At 38.6% G+C, this 24,853-nt stretch overlaps 1 protein-coding gene across 2 annotated transcripts in view; it reads left to right on the top strand.

Annotated features, from left to right (window-relative positions):
* The window catches only part of CERT1 (ceramide transporter 1), a 149,638-nt gene that overhangs the window by 8,788 nt on the left and 115,997 nt on the right, over positions 1–24,853 (top strand). The gene's annotated exons all lie outside the window — the stretch shown is intronic.

Genomic DNA, 24,853 nt, shown 5'->3' with positions numbered 1-24,853 from the left:
TCACATTTCCTCACAATGCAATCTATACTGCGTATAAAAAGTAAATTGATGTGTTCTAATGATTGTAGATAATAAATATTATTTAATAAAAACATGCTTTAATAAAGAAAAAAGTAAACAGTAATACTTGAGATTTGTGTTGATATCTAAATCTGACTTACAGTTGTTAGGCATTTAAGAAAAATCTTACAGAATTTTTCTACTTTTTTTGCTTTCTGCCCCCCCCATGCATTCTTTTTTTTTTCCTAAAGATTTATTTTATTTATTTCTGCCCCCTGCCCCAGTTGTCTGCTCTCTCGTGTCCATTTGCTGTGTGTTCTTCTGTGTCTGCTTGCATTCTTGGTGGCACTGGGAATCTGTGTCTCTTTTTATTGTTGTGTCATCTTGCTGCGTCAACTCTCCATGTGTGTGGTGCCACTCCTGGGTGGGCTATGCTTTTTTCGCGTGGGGGTGGCTCTCCTTACACATGGGGCTCCCCTACACCGGAAGACCCTTGCATGGCATTCCTTGCACACGGCAGCACTGTGCGTGGGCCCGCTCACCACACTGGCCAGGAGGCCCTGGGTTTGAACTCTGAACCTCCTATGTGGTAGATGGACGCTCTATCAGTTGAGCCACATCGCTTCCCTAAATTTTTAAAAAATTAAATACTTAAGAGACTTAGTTGTATAATGAGTTAGAAAAACTTAATGGGGGAATTGTTTGGGAGTATGATAAAATGTCACTCTCAGTTTTTAGCAATAACCTGAAAGAAATAATTTGGATATAAAGATTTAATGTTTATATTGACTGGTATATGGTACATTATAGTATATTTTGAAATTGAATCTAGTTTAATATTCTGGGTCTTTTATTTCTCTTTGCAATAGATCACTATTCAAAATAGGAGACAGAATAGTGGATTTGGAAGTATACTTAATAAACTTTTAAGTGTCCTCCCTTTGATCCTACTTCTCTTCCCCAATTTGCACATTATCTGATGCTTATTAGTTATGATGCTTGACTCTGAAAATAGTATGTTGATAGTTAATGTTAAAATAGGGAAGTAAAGTTTTATCTTTATTGTTTATTAACTAGTAGTATTTCTAGGGTACCATGTTAAAAGTTTCTATAGAGTTAAATATAGGTATCCTATTTTGAATTATGGATTTGAGAAACAGTGCATGGCTCATTTGGATAAAAGAAAAATTGAAGTAAATATTTATGTTGCATCTACTGAGGGGAAAAAATATGTCACTTCATTATAGATGTTTTTTGTTATGGTGAATTTTCATTGTGGTACATAGTCAAAAAAATTAGGTAGGAAAATGAGACAATTTGAGTACCTCAGAGAAGGAAAGATTGAGAAGGTGTCTAGAGGAAGTATTCACTGGTTAAGTAGTAGGGAAGGTAAAAAGATGAGTGAGAGGGGAGCCGATATGGCTCAGTGGTTGAGCATCTGCTTCCCATGTACAAAGTCCCGGCTTCGATCTCAGGTACCTCCTGAAAACAAACAAAAAAGCCAGCTCTCATTGGGGAGTGAATATAGTTCAGTGGTTGAGTACCTGCATCCCATGTACAAGGCCCTGAGTTCAATCCCCAGTACATCCTAAAAAAAAAGTTAAAAAAAAAAAAAAAGAAAACATAATTGACTAGATGGCATAGTTTCCTTAGTCATGATGTTGCAAATACTAAGTGTCAGTTTAACTAAAGTTACATTGTTATCACAATGGAGTGAGTCAACAACAAAAAATATTTATTAAATGTTGTTGGAGATTGAATCTTGTCCCCCACAAAAGACATGTTCCGGTCCCAGCCCATGGCCCTGTGAGTGTGAACCCATTTGTAGATAGGACCTTAGAAGATGTTATTATTTAAGTGTGCCCAAACTGATGGAGAGTGGACCTTAATCCAGTATGGCTGAAATCCTTATAAGCAAAGGAAGTTGGACACAGAAAGAGAAGCCATGGGGTGCAGACGGAGGCTAGAAGTCATTGGAATCTGAAGGAGAAAGAAGATGCCACCGTGTCATGGAAAAACCAAGGACAAAGATCACCATTAACCAGCCCCAGAATATCAGTCTCTGGGGAGAAAATATTGCCTTGCTGAGCTCTTGATTTTGGACTTCTAGCCTCAAAACCATAAGCCTATAAATTCCTGTTGGTTAAGCCAACCCATTGTATGGTATTTGTTTTAACAGAGAGCAAACTAAGACAAGTGCCTACTATATCCCAAAGTATGCATGGGTTGAGAGCAAGAAGGGAGAATAGAAAGCACAATTTATTTTTCCAGTGTGGGGTTATTCAAAGATATTAAAGGAGCAGTAATTTATGTAAGTTATTTGAAGATACGGAGGTAAGTACCAAAATAATTAGGTAAAAGGTAAAAGTGATTGTTCCCAAGAAGAGGAAAATGAAGATGAGGGAGGAGATATTACTGTTTTTCATATGAAATCTTGAAGAACTCTTTAACTTTAAACTGTATGCAAGGGATTCCAGGTAGCTGAAGACCATGAAAGACATGTTGTAAGCAGCCTCCTAAAATTTCCTCCAAAGATATGAAGTAATCTACAAAATCTCTACTCAGCACCTTCAACATTATTGTAGACCGATTATGACAAAATTGCAAAATAACTATAAGAAAAACAACAAGTTCCTGTGTGGTGGTCCTGTCCCATTGCCATGTTATTATGATCAAAGATCAAAATAAGTTGCTAAGAATACAGGAGGAATGTTAATGAAAGGAGACTTGGAGGAAACACCAGAAAGAGTAAATCTACCCTTCACTTGGAAATACAAAAATGTAATTTAGCAAATCATAACTGGAGTATGGGGAAAGGATTTCTAAGTGTGAGCCATGTATAAGACCAGGCAATCATTTAAAGGAATGAACTCTGTTAAAGGAGAAAGTGTGATTTAAAGAGAGACTCTTCCAAACATAGAATGTGTGAGGGAGAAAAAGAGGTAGGAAGCAGGGTCCTTTGGAAATTGAATGGTAAAGAAGATTTGGGGCTATGCAAAACAAGAGAACCACAAAATTGCAAGTTTAACAACCTCTCCCCTACCATCAAAACAAACAAAAACTACTCTTAAGTATCTGGACTTTGCTACAACAGAGAAGGGTGCAGTTAAACTAGGAATAATGTAAAATACCCAGATACCACAAAAATAAACAGGAGGAGAATAAAATCCTTTGAGAACTAAAACATAAAATCGGGGAAATTATTCATATAGATCATCTGAAGAAAATGCCTTTCCTCCTAGAAAACTTATGAAGCAGAAGAAAACTATTAGTCTACACTCCAAACAGAATTAAATATATTTGCATTTGAGGATATGTAAAACCACCTTTAATCAAAAATTAAGAACACAAAAAGACAAAAGAGAAAATAGAATTGTACACAAGAAAGAAAAAGAAGAAAGGCTAACATCTCAGAAATGAAAAAATTAAGAATATTTAAGGAAGAAGAGATTCAAATGAGAATTTAATAAGGGACATTGAAGAAAGCCTGGAAAACAATCAGAAAAGTGGAAACTCATAAAAGGAATAGAAGGTTATAGAAATGGAAGGCAAATTAAGAAGGAATAGTATCCATAGTTTTTGGAATACCTGAAAAAGAAAATCTTTGTAACAATATTAAAACTATAATCCAGGAAAGCTTTCTAGGAATTGAAGACTCAAATTTACACATCAAAAAGACTTACCAAATATTGGGAAAATTATTCCATAGTCATCAACTCTGAGACATATCCTAGTAAATCTTGGATATCAAAGATAAAGTCAAAATCCCCAAGGCCTTCAGGCAAAATGAACAAATCATTTTTGGAAGAGGAGTATTTCAAATTATTAAGTGGTTTTTTAATATTTAGAAGACTTTAATTGAAAAGAATCAGTTTTAGAAGCTAAAGTCATTAAAATATGCTTTGATCATAAAGGAAATATGTTCAATAAGCTCTGGTAAGGTCCTGTAACATTCTGATAGTACTATCATTACAAATATACATTTTTCAGACTCTGGGATCATGTTTTCAGGCTCAGAAGTTTCCAATCTCATCTTGTATCTTCCTTGCCTTGGTCCTAGAATCAGCCATTTCTTTGAGGAGCCTTAGTTCCTTAGGTGGAAAATTGAATCAGTACAGGATGGGAGCATGGAGGTCTTACTGTTCAATATATACTTCACCTTAATCTTCCTGTTTTAAATAGCACATACTTTTCAAAACTGAGCTTTCTTAGTCTTTAGTTAAGGGGGTCTTTCTAGTTCAACATACCTAACTAGAAAACTTTCAGTCTTCTGCTGGAAGGGCAATACGAACCTGGAACTTGTGATTTCTGATTTCTATTCTTTGGCAGAATAAGCTTGCTATTTTGCCTGCCCTCCCACCTGCTCTGCCCCTCTGCACACTTAGGTTTCCCTCATCACCTTAACACAGGGTTTCTTAACCTTTCTTGTCCCATGGACCCCTTTGCCAGTCAGGTGAAAACCACAGACCCCTTACTAAGTCCACACTATACTGTTTGTTATTTAATAAATATATCATACTCATACCAACGTGTCCCCACAAGAATGTTTTTTTTAAAATTTCAGTTCAAGCTCACAGATCCCTTATTAAGAACCCCTGCCTTAACACATTTAGCACCTTGTTAAATATGGTGTTGAGTCCACCATATTGAACAAGTCCTACATACTTTTAAAAATTGCTTTTTTGGGGGCAGTTAATGGCTTTATTTTTCAATTAAATTTTATTGGAGTATATTATACATGAACATATATAACAATGTATACTAAAATTTATGAATTTATAAAACAAACATGCATGTTATCATACAAGGCTCCCATACATCTCCCCACCACAACACCTTGCACTGCTGCAAAACATTTTTTACAAACTTTGAAAGATTATCATCGAAATACTACTGCTAACTATAGTCCCTATCTTTCATTTGATATATTTTTTCCCCAACCCACCCAAATATTAACACCCTATTTTAGTATTATTTATTGTTATCATTCAGTAGAAAACCTTCTCATATTTGTCCTGTTAACCCCAGTCCATCCTTCACCACTGGATTCCCTGTGTTATACAGTCCCATGCTTTGTACAATTCATTCAAAGTGTACACTCAGTGGCTCTCATTTTCATCACGGAGTTCTGCTGTCATCACCTCAGTCAATTTTAGAACTTTTCATTACTCCAAAAGGAAAAATCCCATGCCCCCTTATACTCCTCTGTTGTTGTCTCTTAGTATTGAAAAAATATCTTCTTGCCATAGCTGCAAAATATTACAATATTATCGTTAAATAGCCTTTTAAAGAAATGAAATCAGGATGCATATGACAACATGGATGAATCTTGAGGACACTATGTTGAGTGAAATAATCCAGACATAAAAGGACAAACACTGTATGGTCTCACTAATATGAGCTAATAAACTCAGAGAGGTAAACTCTAGAGTATAGGTTACTAGGATATAGAATGGGAGCTGATGCTTAATATAAGTTGAATTTTTAATAAGGTTTATTGTAAAAGTGTGGAAATGAATAGAGTTGATGCTAAAAATAGCTTTTTGCCCTTTAACAAATATTACATGTGATTTACTGAAAATATGGGTAAGCAAAATGGAGAAAATTAGCTCTAATCATACAACACGGAAGTAGTAACTATTAATCTTTATTTTTTCATATATACAAACCTGTTTATTAATGTAGTCATATTTCATGGACTTAGGTATCCACTAAAATTATGAATTTTGGGGTAGATATTTTATTAGACCTTTACATTCGTTGAACTGACCTTTGTGTTTTTGCCTGCTCTATATATCATTGTGGTCAGAACATGGAGGCAACAGTAAGATAGTCATGAAATTCAGAAATTTTTAGAACTACCCTAAGAGATTTTTAAGAGTATTTTAGGGGATATTTGGGTAGTATCTTAGTCCAGGATGTAGTTTCATGGAAGTACAACTGAGAGAGTAGAAAACTTAACCAGTTGTATTATATTTTAACTAAAGAAGGACTGTTACCACGTCTCATATGGACTTTCAGCCAGTCCTGTTTTCATCCCTAGCTGTATCCTGGATATACTAGACTAGAGAAAGCTAAGTTTTGGTGGAGGCAGAGGAGGAGGAGGTAGGGGATGCCAGTAAGCAGTAATGTAAGAAGGCTCAGAAGCAAAAGCATTGAGAAAAGAAGTTTTCTTACAAAGAAGGTTTGCAGGGGGAGTCTAGGTTTCAGAAGAACGGACTTTCCCAAATAAAAATACAGTCAATATTTAAAGGAAGGAAATAAAACAAGTGTACAAAGTTATTTTGACCATCTCCAGCATTGTTTAGGGAACAGAAGGTTAGAGAAGAGCAGATGTATTTTAGTATTCCAGTACTTATGATTTTGATATACCCAACATACTATGATTGCCATTTTGAAAAAATACCCCTATGCTTTCTTCTAAGAATTTTGTAGTTTTAGTACTTAGTTTAGGTCTTTAATCCATTTTGAGTTAATTTTGTTTTTGGTATGAGATAAAATTCTATATTCATTCTTTTGCATGTGGCTATCCAGTTGTCCTGGCACCTTTATCAAAAATCAGTTGACTATAGACACATTGCTTTATTTCTGGACTCTCACTTTTATTTTATTAGTCTATATGTCTGTCCATACGCCAGTATTACACTGTCTTGATTACTGTAGTATAGTAGTAAATTTTGACATCAGCAAGTGTGTGTCTTCTTGCTTTGTTCTTTTCCATGATTGTTTTGTCTATTCTGGGTCCCTTGCAATTCCATATGTATTTTAGGATCAGCTTGTTAATTTTTACAAACAAGCCATTTGGAATTCTAGTAGGGATTTCTTTGAATCTGTAAGCCAATTTGGGGAGTATTGCCATGTTAATATTGTCTTCTGATCCATGAAATGTGGGATGTTTTTCCATGTATTTAGGTTGTCTTGAATTTCTTTGAGCAATGTTTTGTAGTTATCTGAGTATAAGGTTTTGTGCTTTTTTGTTACTTTTCTTCCTAAACATTTTTTTTCTTTTCGATGCTATTGTAAATGAAATTGCTTAATTTCATTTCTGGGTTGTTCAATACAATTATAAAGGAATATCATTCACTCTTGCATGTTGATCTTGTGTTTTGCAATCTTGCTGAACTCCTTTATTGGTTTGGCGTGTTTGTTTGTTTAGTAGATTCCTTAGTATTTTTTCTGTACAAGAATATGTCATCTGCAAATAAAGGCAGTTTTGCAGAAACTGGAGAAAACATCCAGGCTTCCTCCATTAAGTATAATGTTAGCTTTGGGTTTTTCAGACACATACTTTATTAGGTTGAGGAAGTTCCATCTACTCCTAGTTTGTTGGGTGTTTTTGTCATGAAAGAGTGTTGGAATTTTTTCAAATGCTTTTCCTGAGTCTACTGAGATGACCATATGGTTTTTGTTTTTTTATTCTATTGATGTGGTCTATTATATTAATTGATTTCAGTTGTTGTGCTGAAGTTTTGCTTGGATAAATTCCACTTGGTCATGGTATATAATTCTTTTTATTTGTTCTGTACTTAGTTTGCTAGTATTTTGTAAATAAAATTTTGCATCCATATTCAAAGAGATATTGGACTGCAGTTTTCTTGGTTTCAGTCAGCATATTACTGGCCACATAGAATCACCTGGGAACTCTTCCTTCCTATTCTTTCTTTTGGAAGAAATTTTCAATAATTAGTATGATTTCTTTTTCTAGTGTTTGGTGTAATTCACTGGTGAAGCCATCTGGGTCTAGGCTTTTCTTTGTGGATAGTTTTTTTTGGTTACCAGTTCAATCTCTTTATTTGTTATAGGTCTATTCAAATGGTCAATATTATCTCGAGTCATATTAACAATTCATATCTTTCTAGGAATTTGCCCATTTTATCTTGTTATCTAATTTGTTGGTATACAGTTGTTCATAGTATTCCTTTATACTCCTTGTTATTTCTATAAGGTATTAATGTTCTGTGTTCTCTATATTTTCTTTTATTTCTGTTTCTAGTAATTTGAGTCTTTTTTTTTTTGTTCACTCTAGCTAACAGTGTGCCCATTTTGTTGATCTTTTCAAAGAACTAGTATTTGGTTTCATTTATATTTGTCTATTTCTCTATTCTTTTGTTAATTTCCCATCTGATCTTTATTATTTCTTCCTTCTTGCTTTTAGTTTAGTTTGTTTTTCTTTTTCTTGCATCTTTTGGTGGAAAGTAAGGCTGTTGATTTGAGATTTCTTTTTTAATATAGGCATTTTCAGCTATAAATTTCCCTCAGCACAGTGCTTAGGCTGCATCACCTAAGTTTTACTATATTGTGTCCTCATTTTCATTCAGCTAAAAGTATTTTCTGATTTCCCTTTTCATTTCTTTCTTGACTTATTGTTTATTTAGCTGTGGTGTTAATTTTCAAGTATTTCTGAATTTCCCAATTTTTTCCTGCTACCAATTTCTAATTTTATCCATTGTTGTCAGAGAACATACTGTGTATTATTTGTCTTTTTAAATTTATCAGAATTTGTTTTATGGCCTAGCATGTGGTCTGTCCTGGAGAATGTTCCATGGCATACTTGAGAAGAATGTATAATGTTTGTTGTTGGGTGGCACGTTCCATGATGTCTATTAGTTCTAGTTCATTTACTGTGTTGTTCAAACCTTTTATTTCCTTGCTGATCTTATCTCTAGTTCTGTGCATTATTGAAAGTAGGGTGTTATGGTCTTCATCTATTATTGTTATTCAGTGTCTCTTCCTTCAATTTTCTTGATCTTTGCTTTATGGGAAAGTTAGGAGGGGGAGAGGATGGGGTATATGGAAATCCCCTCTATATATTATTTAACCATTACATATTTTTGATATTGATACATATTAGCAAAGCATACAATTCATCCAAAGTGTACAATCACATCCCTATATTTTTAATATAACATTGATGTAATCTAAAGCTTCTTTAAAAATAAAAAAACATTTCAAAACAAAAAAGAAAAAAAATGAATGTGCTAAACATCTGTTTTCAGTGAAACTACACCATGATTTGCAGAAAAATCCTGTAAAATTCAAATCTTTTAAACTTTATCAAGCTCTGAAGGTCAGGAATGCTAAAAAAAACTTTAAAACTTACAAATAATCACTCAAGTCCTAATTTGCGGTCACCCCTCGGGCTGAAGCGTGGTTTGCTGGCCTGGCGGGGGAGCGGCCGCGGTAGGCCAAGCCGCTGCCCCCATAATAGGGTGGCTGGTCGAACTCACCGCCACCCCTGAAGGAAGCTCGGCATGGGCGCAGAGTGCCCTCGGGTCTCCCCTTCTCGGCAGTCATGCTTCCGCGGCCGCCCCTCCTTCCGGATGGCGCCACACGATGCCTTCCTTCTCCCTGCGCAGGCGCAGGGCGGAAAAAACCAGTCTGCCCTTTTCCCCTCCCCCGACAGCAGCAACAGCCAGGCGTAGGCAGAAAAATCCAGTCTGCCCTTTTCCCCTCCCCCGACAGCAGCAACAGCCAGGCTTTGGGCGGGAAACTCAAGTCTGCCCTCCACCCCAGCAACAGCAGCCACCAATCCCTAAACCCTGCCCCTTCCCCCAGCAACAGCGACAGGACAGCCAATCCCTAACCACCACCCCTCCCCCGTCCAGTACCGCCCACTGACCTTTCGCCAGCAACCAATCAGAACAGGGCGTGGCTTCGACCAATCAGCCTTCCCCAGCCCCTATAAAGCTGTTGCCTCTCCCTCAATGAAGTGGACTTGCGTGTTTACCTTGTCTCCGCGGTAGTTCTTCTGCCGTGCGCCCTCCAGTCCTGAGAGCCCCCGACAAGGGCCTGGCCTCCCTTGTCCCCAGTTCGTCGCCTGCTTCGCCGGGCGACCCCTTCGTCGCTGGCTTCGCCGGGCAACCCCGTCAGCCGAACCGCGCAACCCCTTGTGAGACCGATCCCTTGTCTGCTGCCGGACCGACCCCTCGTCCCAAGTGGGACCGACCCCTCGTCCCAAGTGGGACCGACCCCTCGTCCAGAGCTGGACCGACCCCTCGTCCGCAGCCAGACCCCACCTCTACCGACCGAGTAAGCCGCCGCACTAATTTTATAAAAATACAGGACTAATAACATTTTTTGTACATAATTCTTAAAAAGAATGCATTTGAGAAGCAGATATGGCTCAAGCATTTAGGGCATGTACCTATCACATGTAAGGTCCCAGGTTCGGTTCCTGGTGTCACGAAGATAGTGAGCTGATGTGATGGGTTGTTTTGGGAAGCTGATGCAAGAATATGATGCAATGAGATGATGCAATGAGGAGATACACTGAGGATACAATGAGAAATATAACAAGCTGGGAACAGAGGTGACTTAAGTGATTGGGTGTCTCTCTCCCACATAGGAGGTCCCAGGTTCGGTTCCTGGTGTCTCATAAAAAGATGAGCAGACACAGGAGCACACAACGAACAGGCACAGAGAGCAGACAGCAATCACAAACAAGGAGGGATGTAGAGAAATAAATAAATAAGATGAGAATCCACTTGCCTGAAAATTGAAATGTCTGGTTACCATGGCAGTTATATCCCACTGTAAATCATTAAATTGGTGATATGGTATGTTAATTTATGAATGTCTAAATCTCATATAAGCATGGTTGGTTTTAGATAATCTCTCTGTATCTGGACATTAACAAGATCTAATTTCTGGACTTGCAAAGCAGTATTTTCATTCCCTGATTTATCACTCAGGGTTCTCCAGAGAAACAAAATCAATAATTTCTTTGTTTTCTCCTTTTCTGAGAAATCTCTTTTGCTCTTAATGTCTTTAATTGATTGGATGAGTCCTACCCACATTACTCAAGGTAAAGCACCTTTATCTTAAACTCAGCTGTCTGTAGTTGTTAATCACATCTACAAAATACCTTTACATCTGCACTGGTGTTATACCAAACAACTGGGCACCATAGTTTAGCCAAGTTGACACATAGATTAATCATCACACCTGAACTGTGGGGACTTTCCCAAACCCATGCCATCAATGTTAGATTCCGAATATAGCTAGTTGGCCTCCTTTAACACCTCTGTCCTCATTGTATCGTGAGTCTGCCCAAGTGATTAATGATTTTATATAGTCCATTAGGTAGAGTAGTTCAACCGTAGTGAGGCTATCTTGGAGTTAATTCCATGTTCTCCAAATTGGATGAATGCCTAAAATCATTTCTTTTTGACTTCATGATGCACTAACAGAACATCTTCTACTTGATTATAGTTCCTACTGCCAAGTATTTATTGATTTTTTATTTGATTAAGCTATATTGATGAGTAAGATTATAGGCAACCTTTTTTTTCTTTTAAAATAACATTAATTTTTTCTGATTATAAAAGCTATGCCATTTCATTAGAAAATACAGAAAAGCATAGAGAAGAGAGTCACTTTTAATTCCTATACTAAGGGATAGGCACTTTTAACGTTTTGTTGGATATTTTTTCAGTTTTAAAAAAAATTATTTTAAAATAATTATCCAATAACAATAACTTTCAATATAAGAGCATTGAGGTCCCATGTACCCTTCATTCAGTTTCTCCCACTGTTAATATTTTACCTCACTGTAGTACAATATTAAAACCAGGAAACTGACATCGGTACAATCCACAAACCCTATTCAGATTTTACCAGTTTTACTTTTACACATTTACGTGTATGCCTGTATGTGTGAATTAGTTGAGTAGATTAGATTCTTTTTTTTTTTTAAGATTTATTTATTTTATTTTATTTCTCCCCACCCCAGTTGTCTGTTCTCTGTGTCTGTTTGCTGCGTGTTCTTCTTTGTCCACTTCTGTTGTTGTCAGTGGCACAGGAATCTGTGTTTTCTTTTTGTTGTATCATCTTGTTGTGTCAGCTCGCCATGTGTGCTGCTCCATTCTTGGGCAGGCTGCACTTTCTTTTGCGCTAGGTGGCTCTCCTTACAGGGTGCACTCCTTGAGCGTGGGGCTCCCCTATGCGGGGACACCCCTCTGTGGCACGACACTCCTTGCACACATCAGCACTGCACGTGGGCCAGCTCCACATGGGTCAAGGAGGCCCGGGGTTTGAACCGTGGACCTCCCATGTGATAGACGGACACCCTAACCACTGGGCCAAGTCCCCTTCCCTTGAGTAGATTCTTGTTACCACTATCACATCGAAATACAGAACTGTTTCATCACCTCCAAGAATAGCAGTCACTTTTCAAGAAGTTTTGGATCACAGAGAGGTTCATCAATGGCAGGGGAGGCAATACTGGTGTGGGATGTATTGACAAGGGACACATGGATGGCAGGGAGTTCTACAGGGCATATATCCAGGGTACATAAAAATGTTTGGATATTTTCATAGTGGATACAATTAAAAACAACAACTGAGGGAGTGCTGAGTCCCTAGCCAGGGGAGCTCTATCACAGTCCCTAAAAGAACAGCAACAATCCCCCAAGTGCAATGGCAAAGACCAAAAAAGAAGGAAGTTCCAACAATGAGCCCTTGATACCAATGACTATGCTTGTGAGCCTGTGCACCTGAAATAAGAACAAGGTCTAGAGCTGCAGGTTGCCTAAGAGTTACCTCCTGAGAGCCTCTGTGTTGCTCAAATGTGACCAGTCTCGAAGCCAAACTCAGCATGTAAATGTGTTGCCTTCTCCCCAGCATGGGACATGACTCCCGGGGATGAGCCTTTCTGGTGCCGAGGGATTACTACCAAGTAACAGCTGATGATGTAACCAGAAAATGGCCTTGAATAAAAGGGTCAACTCGGACCAGCAGAATATCTCAATCTACATATAATACCAGGAGTTAAAAATGCTTTTTGACCTGAATAAAAGGGGCAAATGGAAAGGAAAAAAATAAAAAATTAAAAAAATTAAAAAGAAAGAATACTAGTGCTACCCTTTATAGTCAAACCCATCTCCCTTCTCTCCCTCCTTCCTCTCACATCTCTCACCCCTGTAAATCACTATTCATTTCTTCATGTTTATACTTTTTATCATTTGAGAATTTATACAAATGGAATAATACAATACGTAACCTTTTGAGGTTGGCTCTTTTCACTCAGTATATTTTCCTTGAGATCCATTAAATTGTTCATATATCAATATTTCTTCCTTTTTATTGCTGAGTAGTATTCCATATATGTACCACAGTTAGTTTAATCATTCAGCCATTGAAAGGTATTTGGGTGTTATAACAATCTTTGGTTGTTGTAATAAACCTGCTATACGTATTTGTGTACGTGTTTTTGCATGGACATTAGTTTTCTGAATTTAGCTTCCAGCAGGCCATAAACAAATATTTGTTGAATAACATTTACTGTGCTAGGTCCTACAATATACTGGTGGGCAAAAACAGGGTCCTGTTCTCTTAAAGCTTACATTCTGGTGGGGTAGACAGGCTTTAATCACATGTATATTGTTTAGGTGAAAACTAAAGTACAATTGAGGCAACATGATTAAGATCATACTGTGCACATATTTTTGTAACCTCTTCATTTTCTTCCATCTTATTAAATTGTTCATTAAATTTCATACCTTTGGAAATATTTTAATGGCTATATAAATATTCCATTATGAAATTGACAGTGGTATGTATTGTTTTATTCAACTGTCTACTTATGGACCTAGAAACCAGTTTAGGTATTTCAACAAAAATGTTTAATATAGGAAATCATTAGTAGATAAGGGAAGACTGAAAGAACGGATGAAAAACACTGAGGTAATATAGAGGTATTAACTACAAGGAATTGCTTCCACCCCTCGGGGTAGAGAAATAAAAGGAAAAGAATGGCGTTATCAGAACCAAGAACTCCAGAGGGAGAGCCCTGCAGAGTTGGGACTCAGACCTTTGAAGTAAGGTTCTACCCAGCCAATGTTGTTAATAGAGCTTGGCACAGGAGCCTCCTGGAACTGAGGCTTAAACCTCTGAATTGAAAGGCCTGCCAGGTCAGAGAGTACCTCAGAAGCTCAAAAGAAAGAGCCTTCTGGAGAGCAACATTGTTCATCTGCTGTTGTCTCATAAGCTGGGTCTTAGACTTTAGAAGGAAGATTATACACAATACAGCTAGTAGTAAGATCTCAGTAGTTAAAAAGGGAAAGGTACTATACCTTGCTTATCTAAGAAGTGGCCTTTGTGAAGCTGGTTCTGGTACCTCTGAGGTGGCTAAATGAGGCTGGTTAAGGGAGTTCTAAAAGAGGCTGGATGCTGGTACTGCCACTGCCAGATGCTGATGGAAAGAGTATGCAAACAAAAAAACACAAGTTCTTTTAACTTCTTCCTAGCTTCCAGTCTCCATTTATTGTCCTATAACAAAGCCAGCTGGCAAAGGAGAAATGTAGTCTGTAGTGACCCAGTCCCATCTGCAGTGACCCAGTCCCAGTAGCATAAAACAGTATGGAGGAATGGATTTAAAAGAGACAATATCTTAAAAAGTGGCAACCTCATCCAAATTCTTTTTTTGATTTTGGGAATTCCCCACTATGAGTCTTGCAGAAGGTCTCCCAAACAGAATCTGTAAATGTCAGATACTCAATTTCTCCTCCCACCATCTATCCCTCTCAACTTTCCTTATTTAGCATACGGGCATATCACCTAGGTCCAACCAGTCACTCCTGTTATGCTGTATCCCCCTCTCCTCACACTCCCACACCCACCTCTCCTGCACTGCTCTAATTTTGGAGCAGGACCATAAAAAATCAGAGACAGAGGAAATATCTCTTCTGATGGTTCTTACAACAGTAGGGGCCAGTTTCTAGCTGTGCCACTGCCAGTAGTAAACAGGGTCCAGAAGTAGATTCAGCCCTGTCCATACTAGATGACACCTGTGGTGCAGTCTCAGCTCAGTTTCTGTTACCTTGTCTCCCCTTGATCCTTTCCATTTTCTCATCTCAGTTTTTCATATATATTAGTGGTGCAAGATGCCTGTTAACCTTCCAAATAAATTATTTTCCTTCTTAAGTGAGCAAAAGTCAGTTTCAGCTGCTTGCAGTTCACTGTACTGAACAATACATGTTGCTTGAATTTGAAAACAAAATTATTCAATGCAATGTAAATGAATCCAGAGTTTACAACCTAATATTGACACGGTCTGAGATATACTCCAAAGTTACTCAACATACAAAGAACCAGAGAATTGTGACACATTCTCACAGGAAAAGATAGTCAACAAATGTCAAACTCAGAAGAATTAGATATTGTTATTATCCAGTAAGGACTTTAAAGGAGGTGTTTTAGCTATGTTCAGTGAGGTAAAGGAAAATATACCTCTAATGAATGCAAAGATAGGCAGTTTCAGCAGAGATAAAGAAAATATAAAGAGAACCAGAGATAATTTTAGAATTAAAAACAATATCTGGGGAAGCGAATGTGGCTCAAGTGATTGGGCTTCCACCTACCATATGGAAGGACCCAGGTTTGATTCCAGGGGCCTCCTGGTAAAAAAAAACAAACAGCATGCCCACACGGCGAGCCAGTGCCCATGCAGTGAGCCAAGTATCCGCATGGTGAGCCAGTGCCCACATAAGTAAGTCACGCAGCATGATGATGATGCAACAAAAGAGAGATGAAGGGGAGAGTCAAGGTGAGGCACAACAGAAACCAGGAACTGAGATGGTACAAGTGACAGGGAACCTCTTTCCACATCAGCGGCCCCAAGGATCAAGTCCCGGTGAATCCTAGAGGAGAAAAATGAGAAGATAAAAAGACAAATAGATGTAGAAAATCACGTAACGAATGAACACAGCAAAAACCAGCAGGGTGGGGGGAAAGGGGAAATATAAGGAGAAATTAAAAATTTTTTTTTAATTTTAAAAAAGATCTGAAATAAAAAGACATTCCTTGCATAAGATTACTAGAAGATGGAGATGACAGAAAGTAATCAGAATTTTGTAGATCAATAGAAATAGTGCTATTTTTTGTGAGTAATAATTTTTTAGAGAAATTATAGATTTGTAGAAAAACATGCATAAAATATAGAATTCCCGTATACCACCCTATTGTTTACACCTTGTTTTAATGTGTATTACAATTTATGAAGGCCTGTTTATATAGTTGTACTATTAACTGTAGTCCATCATTTACAATAGGCTTAGCTATGTTGTACAGTCCTTTTTTTTTTTTCTATCTGATTGCATCATTGTCTTTGGTGCATCACTTCGCCATGCAAGGAGCCTGCACCTCTCTGTGCCATGTGGTGGCCTGCACCTTGTGGCACAGGTCCGGGACACCTTTTTTATTTTTTTACCAAGAGGTCCCAGGGATCTGGGTCCCTCCATATGGTAAACAGGAGCTCAATTGCTTGAGCCACAGCTGCTTCCCTTTTTTTTTTTTAAAGGAATTATTTACTTTATTTATTTCTCCCTACCCCCTTGTTGTTTTTCACTTTCTGTGTCTGCTTATCTTCCTTGTTTCCTTAGGAAGCACTGGGAGCCAAATTTGGGGCCTGTGATGTGGGAGGGAGGGACCTAATTGCTCGAACCACGTCTACTCCCTAGTCCTTTTAAAAAAAATATCTATTCTAGTAACATATATAAAACCTAAAATTTCCTCTTTTAACAACACTAAATGCTGTTATGTTCCCAATGTTGTGCTACCATCACTACCATCAACTGAAATAGAATAGATTCTGACTATGAATTTGCCTATTCTGATTATTCCATATCAGTGATGTCATACAATATATGTCCTCTTGTGTCTGACTTATTTCACTCACCTGATGTCTTCAAGGTTCATCCATGTTGTCACATGTATCAGAAATTCATTCCTTTTTATGAATGAATAATATTGTATCATATGTATGTACCACATTTGTTTATCCATCCATCAATTAATACTTGGGTTGCTTATATTTTTTGGCAGTTCTCAAGAATGCTGCGTAAACATTGTTGTGCAAGTATCTGTCCAAGTCCCTGCTTTCAAATCTTATATACCGGGAAGTGAGACTCATGGGTTGTATGATAATTCTGTACTTAGCTTTCTAACAAACCAGGACAATCCAAACTGTCTTGCATAATGGCTATACCATTTCATATTTCCACCAGCAATGAATGTTCCTATTTCTCCACATCCCCTCCAACATGTTTTTTCAGAGGTACCGGGAATTGAATCCAGAACCTCACACATGGGAATCATGTGCTCAAAGACTGAACTATATCCGCTCCCCTCCAACACTTTTAATTTCCTGTTTTGTTTTGTTTTTAAAGTAGCCATTCTAATGGGTGTAAAATGGTACCTCATTGTGGTTTTGATTTGCATTTCCCTGATGGCTCTTGATGTTGAGCATCTTTTCATGTGCTTATTGGTCATTTGTATATTTTCTCTGAAGAAATGTCTATTCACATCTTTTGCCCACATTTACATTGTGTTGTTGTCTTTTTATTGTTGAGTTGTAGGATTTATTTTTATATATTCTGGATATTAAGCCCTTGGCAGATATTTGGTTTCCATATATGTGTATCCTACTATGCATACAGGAGCCACTCTCCTCCTCCTGAAATAGGGCCAGGGACTGCAATGGGAGTGTAAGCTGGCTCCACCCTGTTTTGTGGAGAGGGTAGGGGAGGAGCTATCAAGCTGCATTTTCTTAATTCAATACTTTCCTAGTTAATGAAGCCCTTTACCTGTTTTCCCTAGTTTTGAGGAAGGTTACTTCTGGGAAAGATAGAGAAGTAGGGAATTCCAGGACTCTGTCCTTCCAACAAAATAGCTCTTAAACAGGCAGGAATTGTCTGAAACAATTATTCTGACACTCTAGAGAACATAACACTGTAAAGCATTCAGGGAAGAGTGGGAGGAAGAGCTGATAAACTAGAGTAAAGAACAGTAAATTGCTCTCTGTGTGGTGGCTAGCAACCCCCACCCCCCAACCCCCAATGAGGTCCAGTCCCTGGATTCTCCCTGGTGACAGAAAGGGACATAAACAGCCAATTGCTAATAATGACTTTTGATTAGCATCTCTGGGGACCTGGCTCTGAAGGCAGCTATTTGTTCAACACACCAAGGGAAAGGTGGCAGCAGCTATTGTTTCAACCCTCCTCAGACAAGGGATGGAGATGGTAGAAGTTTCACTATACATCACTTCCTGAGGATTGTGGGGGACAGCTGATTGAAGGGCTGCATTTGCTCAGTAGGCAAGGAAAACTCAACTTTGGGGAGCTGTTGGAGAAGCTTTTGCCACCTTTCCTGATCTTCTCCCCTGGGCTCTTTGGAGCCAGTCTGCACCCTCTTTGTGAGTTCCTGGTTCTATTTTCACTGAGAAATACTGACTTGGGAAATTCCTCTCCAAAGTGACTCTCCTCCCAGAAGTTGCCCTCCAGGCAAAAGCAGCATGAAATAATGAAAGGAATATAAGAAACTATAGAGGTGGACAATCTTGGAAAAGGTCTGCTGGCTTCAGACACCTGGGAGAGTAAGGTCTGTCTCCTGGGAAACAGAGGGGACAACCAAACTCCTGTAAATAACTAACAAGCAAAAGGCCAAGATAAAACCGAGTCTCAAAAAAACAAGGAAAACCCTGCACACCACATTCATGTTGGGCAGACTAAAGGAGGGCTGAAGCATGAGAAAATGTCTCTTTTATCACCAGCTGGTTGCGAAACTGGGAAATAACCCCAGTGTTAACATTTTTTTAGTTTTAATATATTGAAGTATATCAGTCATACATAAATGTACATAAACAGTAAGTATATAGCAATAGTCATGAACTTAGAAAACAAACATGCATTACATCATACAGGGCTCTCATACCTCACCTTACCACCAATACCTTGCATTATTAGGAAACATTTTTAACTAATGATGAAAGAGCATCTTCAAAATATTACTACTAACAAAAGTATCTTATTTTAGGTTTATTTTTTCACAACCCACCCTATTATTCTTTTTATATCATTTATACATAAACAATAAGTATATAGTAAAAATAGTGAACTTAGGGAAACGGACTCAGCCCAGTGGTTAGGGCGTCCGTCTACCACATGGGAGGTCCAAGGTTCAAACCCTGGGCCTCCTTGACCCGTGTGGAGCTGGCCCATGCGCAGTGCTGATGCGTGCAAGGAGTGCCGCGCCACACAGGGGTGTCCCCCGCATTGGGGAGCCCCACGCGCAAGGAGTGCGCCCTGTAAGGAGAGCCGCCCAGCGCGAAAGAAAGTGCAGCCTGCCCAGGAATGGCGCGGCACATACTTCCCGTGCCGCTGACGACAACAGAAGCGGACAAAGAAACAAGACGCAGCAAATAGACACAGAGAACAGACAACTGGGGGGAGTGAGGATATTAAATAAATAAAAAGATCTTTAAAAAAAAAAATAGTGAACTTAAAAGCAAACACATAACATCATACAGGGGTCCCATACTTCAATTCACCACTGACACCTTGCATCGTTGTGAGAAATTTGCTACAAATTATGAAAGAATATCATCAAAATCTTATTACTAACTATAGTCCATATTTTACATTTGGTGTATTTTTCCCCAAACCCACCCTATTATTATGTATTAAAATATATTTTTATTACTGAAGTTTTAAATTTACAAAACAATCATGCATATGTGCAGAATTCCCATACAACTCCTCTCCAACAACTCAATACACCACACCATGGTGGAACATTTGTTACAGATTATGAGATAATATCATCAGACTATTACCACTAAACATGATCCATAGCATACATTTGGCACGCTTTTTCCATACTCTCCCATAATCAGCACATCTTTGGCATAGGTGCATGAATATTACAGTATTGCTGTTAACTACAGTCCATAGGTCAGTCCAGTTATATTTTCCCATGCTTTCCACATTGCCACCATCCTGCCATAGAGACATACATCTGCTCTAGCTTATAAAGGACACTCTTGCATCTGCACCATCAACCACAATTCTCATCCACCTCTGGGTTTACTGGGTTATTCAGTCCCTAGATATTCTCTAACTTTCTTTCAGTTGACATTGACATCCCTAGACTTCTCTTCCCAGCCACATTCCCATTTATAAACCAGGTGTTATCACTTCATTTTGTTACCATCAACTCTATACATTTCCATACTTTTACAATAAAGTTATTTAAAACTTGTGCATACATTAAACATCAGTAGTCCATCTCAGTCCTCCTCTTATCTCCTTTAAGAATCCATCTCTAACCACCAGGTCTTTAAGATGTTTTCCTACATTTTCTTCTAGAAGCTTTATGGTTCTTGTTTTTGTAGTTTGTCTTTGATCTATTTTGAGTTAATTTTTGTATAAGGTGTGAGATAGGTATCCTCTTTTTTTCTTTTGGCTATGGATATTCAGTTCTCCCAGTGCCATTTGTTGAGTGAACTGTGCTGGGTGGGTTTGACAGGCTTGTCAAAAATCACTTGACCATAGATGTAAGGGTCTGTTTCTGAACCATCATTTCGATTTCATTGGTCTATGTGCTTGTCTCTATGCCATAACCATGCTGTTTTTACCCCTGTAGCTAGATAATATGATTTAAATTCCGGAAATAAGAGTCCTCCAACTTTGCTTTTCCTCCTTAAGATGTTTCTGGCTATTCAGGACAACTTACCCTTCCAAATATGTTTGATAATTGTGTTTTCCATTTCCTTAAAAAATGCTAGTGAAATTTTTATCAGAATTGCATTGAATCTATATATCAATTTGGGTAGAATTGACATCTTTTTTTTTTTTAAGATTTATTTATTTCTCTCCCCTCCCCCCCTTCCCCCCGGTTGTCTGTTCTCTGTGTCTGTTTGCTGCGTCATCTTTTTCCGCTTCTGTTGTCGTCAGCGGCACGGGAATCTGTGTTTCTTTTTGTTGTGTCATCTTGTTGCGTCAGCCTTCCATGTGTGCGGCACCATTCTTGGGCAGGCTGCACGTTCTTTCGCGCTGGGCAGCTCTCCTTACGGGGCACACTCCTTGCACATGGGGCTCCCCTATGCAGGGAACACACCTGTGTGGCATGGCACTCCTTGCACGCATCAGCACTGCGCATGGGCCAGCTCCACACGGGTCAAGGAGGCCCAGGGTTTGAACCTTGGACCTCCCATGTGGTAGACGGACGCCCTAACCACTGGGCCAAGTCCGATGCCTAGAATTGACGTCTTATTGATATTTAGTCTTCTAATGGATAAGCATGGAATGTTATTCCAATTATTTAGGTCTTTTTTTTACTCCAGCAGAACTGTCCTTCAAATATGAAGGTGAGTATTAAATATTCATAAAAAAACAGGAACTTAGAGAGTTTATGAGAGAGATTCCACCTTCATAGGAAGTTTTGAAAGAAGCCTTAGAATCAAATAAAAAGACAGGAGAGAGACTTGGAGGAGAGTATAGAAGAAAGAATAGAGAAAGGATAAGCAAAAGAGTAAAAAGACAGGCAAAAATATCATATGACATATGAAAACCAAAGAAAAAAAATGGTATAAGTAAATAACGCATTTACAGTAATATCATTGAATGTGAATGGATTAAGCTCTGCAATCAAAAGATACAGGCTGGGCGACAGACTTGGCCCAGTGGTTAGGGCGTCCATCTACCACATGGGAGGTCCGCAGTTCAAACCCTGGGCTTCCTTGACCTGTGTGGAGCTGGCTCATGCGCAGTGCTGATGCGTGCAAGGAGTGTCCTACCACGCAGGGGTGTCCCCATGTAGGCGAGCCCCACGCGCAAGGAGTGCACCCCACACGGAGAGCCGCCCAGTGCAAAAGAAAGTGCAGCCTGCCTAAGAATGGTGCCGCCCACACGGAGAAATTACACAAGACGATGCAGCAAAAAGAAACAGATTCCTGTGCCGCAGACAACAACAGAAGTGGACAAAGAAGACGCAGCAAACAGACACACAGAACAGACAACCAGGGTGGGGGGGAAAGGGGAGAGAAATAAATAATCTTAAAAAAAAAAAAAAGATACAGGCTGACAGACTGAATAAAAGAATATGAGCTATCCATATGCTGCTTACAAGAAACTCATCTTAGACCCAGAAATACAAACCGGCTGAAAATGAAAGGTTGGAAAAAGATACTCCTTGCACATAGTAACCAAAAAAGAGCAGGGGTAGCTATACTAATATCAGACAAAACAGACTTTAAATGCAAAAAAGTTATGAGATATAGAAGCCATTTTATATTGATAAAAGTGACATTCCACCAGGAAGATCTAACAGTCATAAATATCTATGCACCTAACCAGGGTAACCCAAAATACATGAGACAAACTCTGGCAAAACTGAAGGGAGAAACAGATATCTCTACAATAATCAATGGAGACTTCAACACCCCACTCAATATCATTAGACAGAACAATTGAAGATCAACAAGAAAACAGAACATAAACAAGTTAGACCTAACGGACAGATACAGAACATTGCATCCAAATACAGTAAGTTATACATTCTTCTCAAATGCCCAAGGATCTCTCTCCAGGATAGACCACATGTTAGGGCACAGTGCAACTCTCAGTAAATATAAAAAGATTGAAATTACACACAGCACCTTCCCAGATCATGATAGAATGAAACTGGGAATCAATAATAGGGAAAAAATTAATCTGCAAGTATGTGGAGGCTGAACAACATACTCCTAAGTAATCAGTGGGTCAAAGAAGAAATTGCAAGTGAAATCAGTAAATATATTGAGACAATCAAAAACAGGAAAACACTTATCAAAACTTATGGGATACAGTGAAGGCAGTCTTGAGAGATAACTTTATGGCCCTAAATGCATATTAAAGATGAAGAAAGAGCTAAATTCAAAGATTTAGCTGAACAATTAGAGAAAGTAGAAAAGGAACAGCAAACCAATCCTAAAGCAAGCAGAAGGAAAGAAATAATAAAGATTAGTTGAGAAATAAATGAAATTGAGAACAAAAGTACAGTAGAGAAAATCAACAAATCCAGAAGCTTGTTCTTTGAGAAGATCCATAAATTGAGAAACCCTTAGCTAACTAACAAAGAAAAAAAGAGAGATGTAAATAAAAACAATCAGAAATGAAAGGTGGGAAGTTATGACTGACACCACAGAAATAAAAGGACTTTGAGAGGATACTATGAGAAACTGTATGCCAACAAACTAGACAACCTAGGTGAAATGGACAGATTCCTAGAAATACACAAACAACTTACACTGATGCTACAAGAAATACAAGAATTTAACCAATCACATTTGGAGATTTGAGTCCATCACCAAAAATCTCCCAGCAAAGAAAAGTCCAAGACCAGATAGCTTCACAAGTTAATTCTACCAAGCTTTTCAAAAGAATTAACACCAATCCTGCTTAAACTCTTCTAAAAAATTGAAGAGAAGAGAAAATTACCTAACACATTTTATGAAGCCAACATCACCCTAATACCAAAGCCAGGTGAAGATACTACAAGAAAAGATAATTACAGACTAATCTCTCTAATGAACATAGATGCAAAAATTCTCAACAAAATACTTGCAAATTGAATCCAGCAACATATCAAAAGATATACATCACAAGCAAGTGAGATTTGTTCCTGGTGTGCAAGGGTGGTTCATCATAAGAAAATAAATTAATGTAAACACCACATTAACAAATTGAAGGAAGAAAACCTACATGATCATCTCAATCAGTGCAGAAAAGGCATTTGACAAAATGCCCAGCATGAAAGGAAGTGCAGCCTGCCCAAAAATGGCGTAGCACACACAGAGAGCTGACACAACGAGATGACGCAACAAAAAGAAACATAGATTCCCGGTGCCGCTGATAAGGATGGAAGTGGTCACAGAATAACACACAGCGAATGCACACAGAGAGCAGACAACTTGAGGGGAGGGAGAGAAATAAATAAAAAAAAGAGGAAACAGAGAACTTGGGCAATATGATTAACTAACTAGCCTTAACAGACATGTACAGAATGTTGCACCCAAATTTAGTGGGTTTTTCATTTTTCTCAAGTTCTCATGGGTCTTTCTCCAGTATGGACCATATGTTAGGTCACAATTCAGATCTCAATAAATATAAAAAGATTGAAAGTATACAAAGCGCCTTCTCAGATCATAATCTAATGAAACTCAAAATCAATAATAGATGGGAAAGAGGTAAATTCACAAATTGTGTAGGCTGAACAACACAGTTATATAATCAGTGGGTAAAGGAAAAAATTGTAAGTGAAATTAGTAAATACATTGAGATGAATGAAAACTAGAATACAGCTTATCAAAACTTATGGCTCTGGGTCTGAGGGGTGGCCCCAGGTATTCCAAACAGGCCTCTCCATTCGCCCCTACAATTGATGGTATAACAAGTAACACCTGGGGCCCCTCCACTTAGCATTAGCAATTGGAGTTATAATTAGTAGTTTAAAAAGTGACCACACAGGGAAGTGGACTTGGCCCAGTGGTTAGGGTGTCCGTCTACCACATGGGAGGTCCGCAGTTCAAACCCTAGGCCTCCTTGACCTGTGTGGAGCTGGCCCACACGCAGTGCTGATGCGCGCAAGGAGTGTCCTGCCACGCAAGGGTGTCCCCGTGTAGGGGAGCCCCACACGCAAGGAGTGCACCCCATAAGGAGAGCCGCCCAGTGTGAGAGAAAGTGCAGCCTGCCTAAGAATGGCGCCGCCCACACAGAGAGCTGACACAAGATGATGCAGCAAAAAGAAACACAGATTCCCTTGCCGCTGACAACAGAAGCGAACAAAGAAGAAGATGCATCAAATAGACACAGAGAACAGACAACCGGGGTGAGGGGGGAGGGGAGAGAAATAAATAAATAAATCTTAAAAAAAAAAAAAAGTGACCACACAAGCCAAATCTTGCTCTCTTTGCCTAGAAAGAAGGGGCATCAAATCTCAGTATATATTTCCGTCCTTCTGTCCCATTTCTCAGCAAGCTCTGTTCTTCCCCCCCAATTCTCAGATAAATCATTTTTCCTGGGCTAAAAAAATTTATGGG

This window comes from Dasypus novemcinctus, chromosome 2 (genome assembly GCF_030445035.2).
Source record: "Dasypus novemcinctus isolate mDasNov1 chromosome 2, mDasNov1.1.hap2, whole genome shotgun sequence".
In the NCBI taxonomy this organism is placed as follows: Eukaryota; Metazoa; Chordata; class Mammalia; order Cingulata; family Dasypodidae; genus Dasypus; species Dasypus novemcinctus.
Note: the sequence above shows the minus strand (reverse complement) of the source record. Positions and strands in the feature narration are given on the sequence as shown.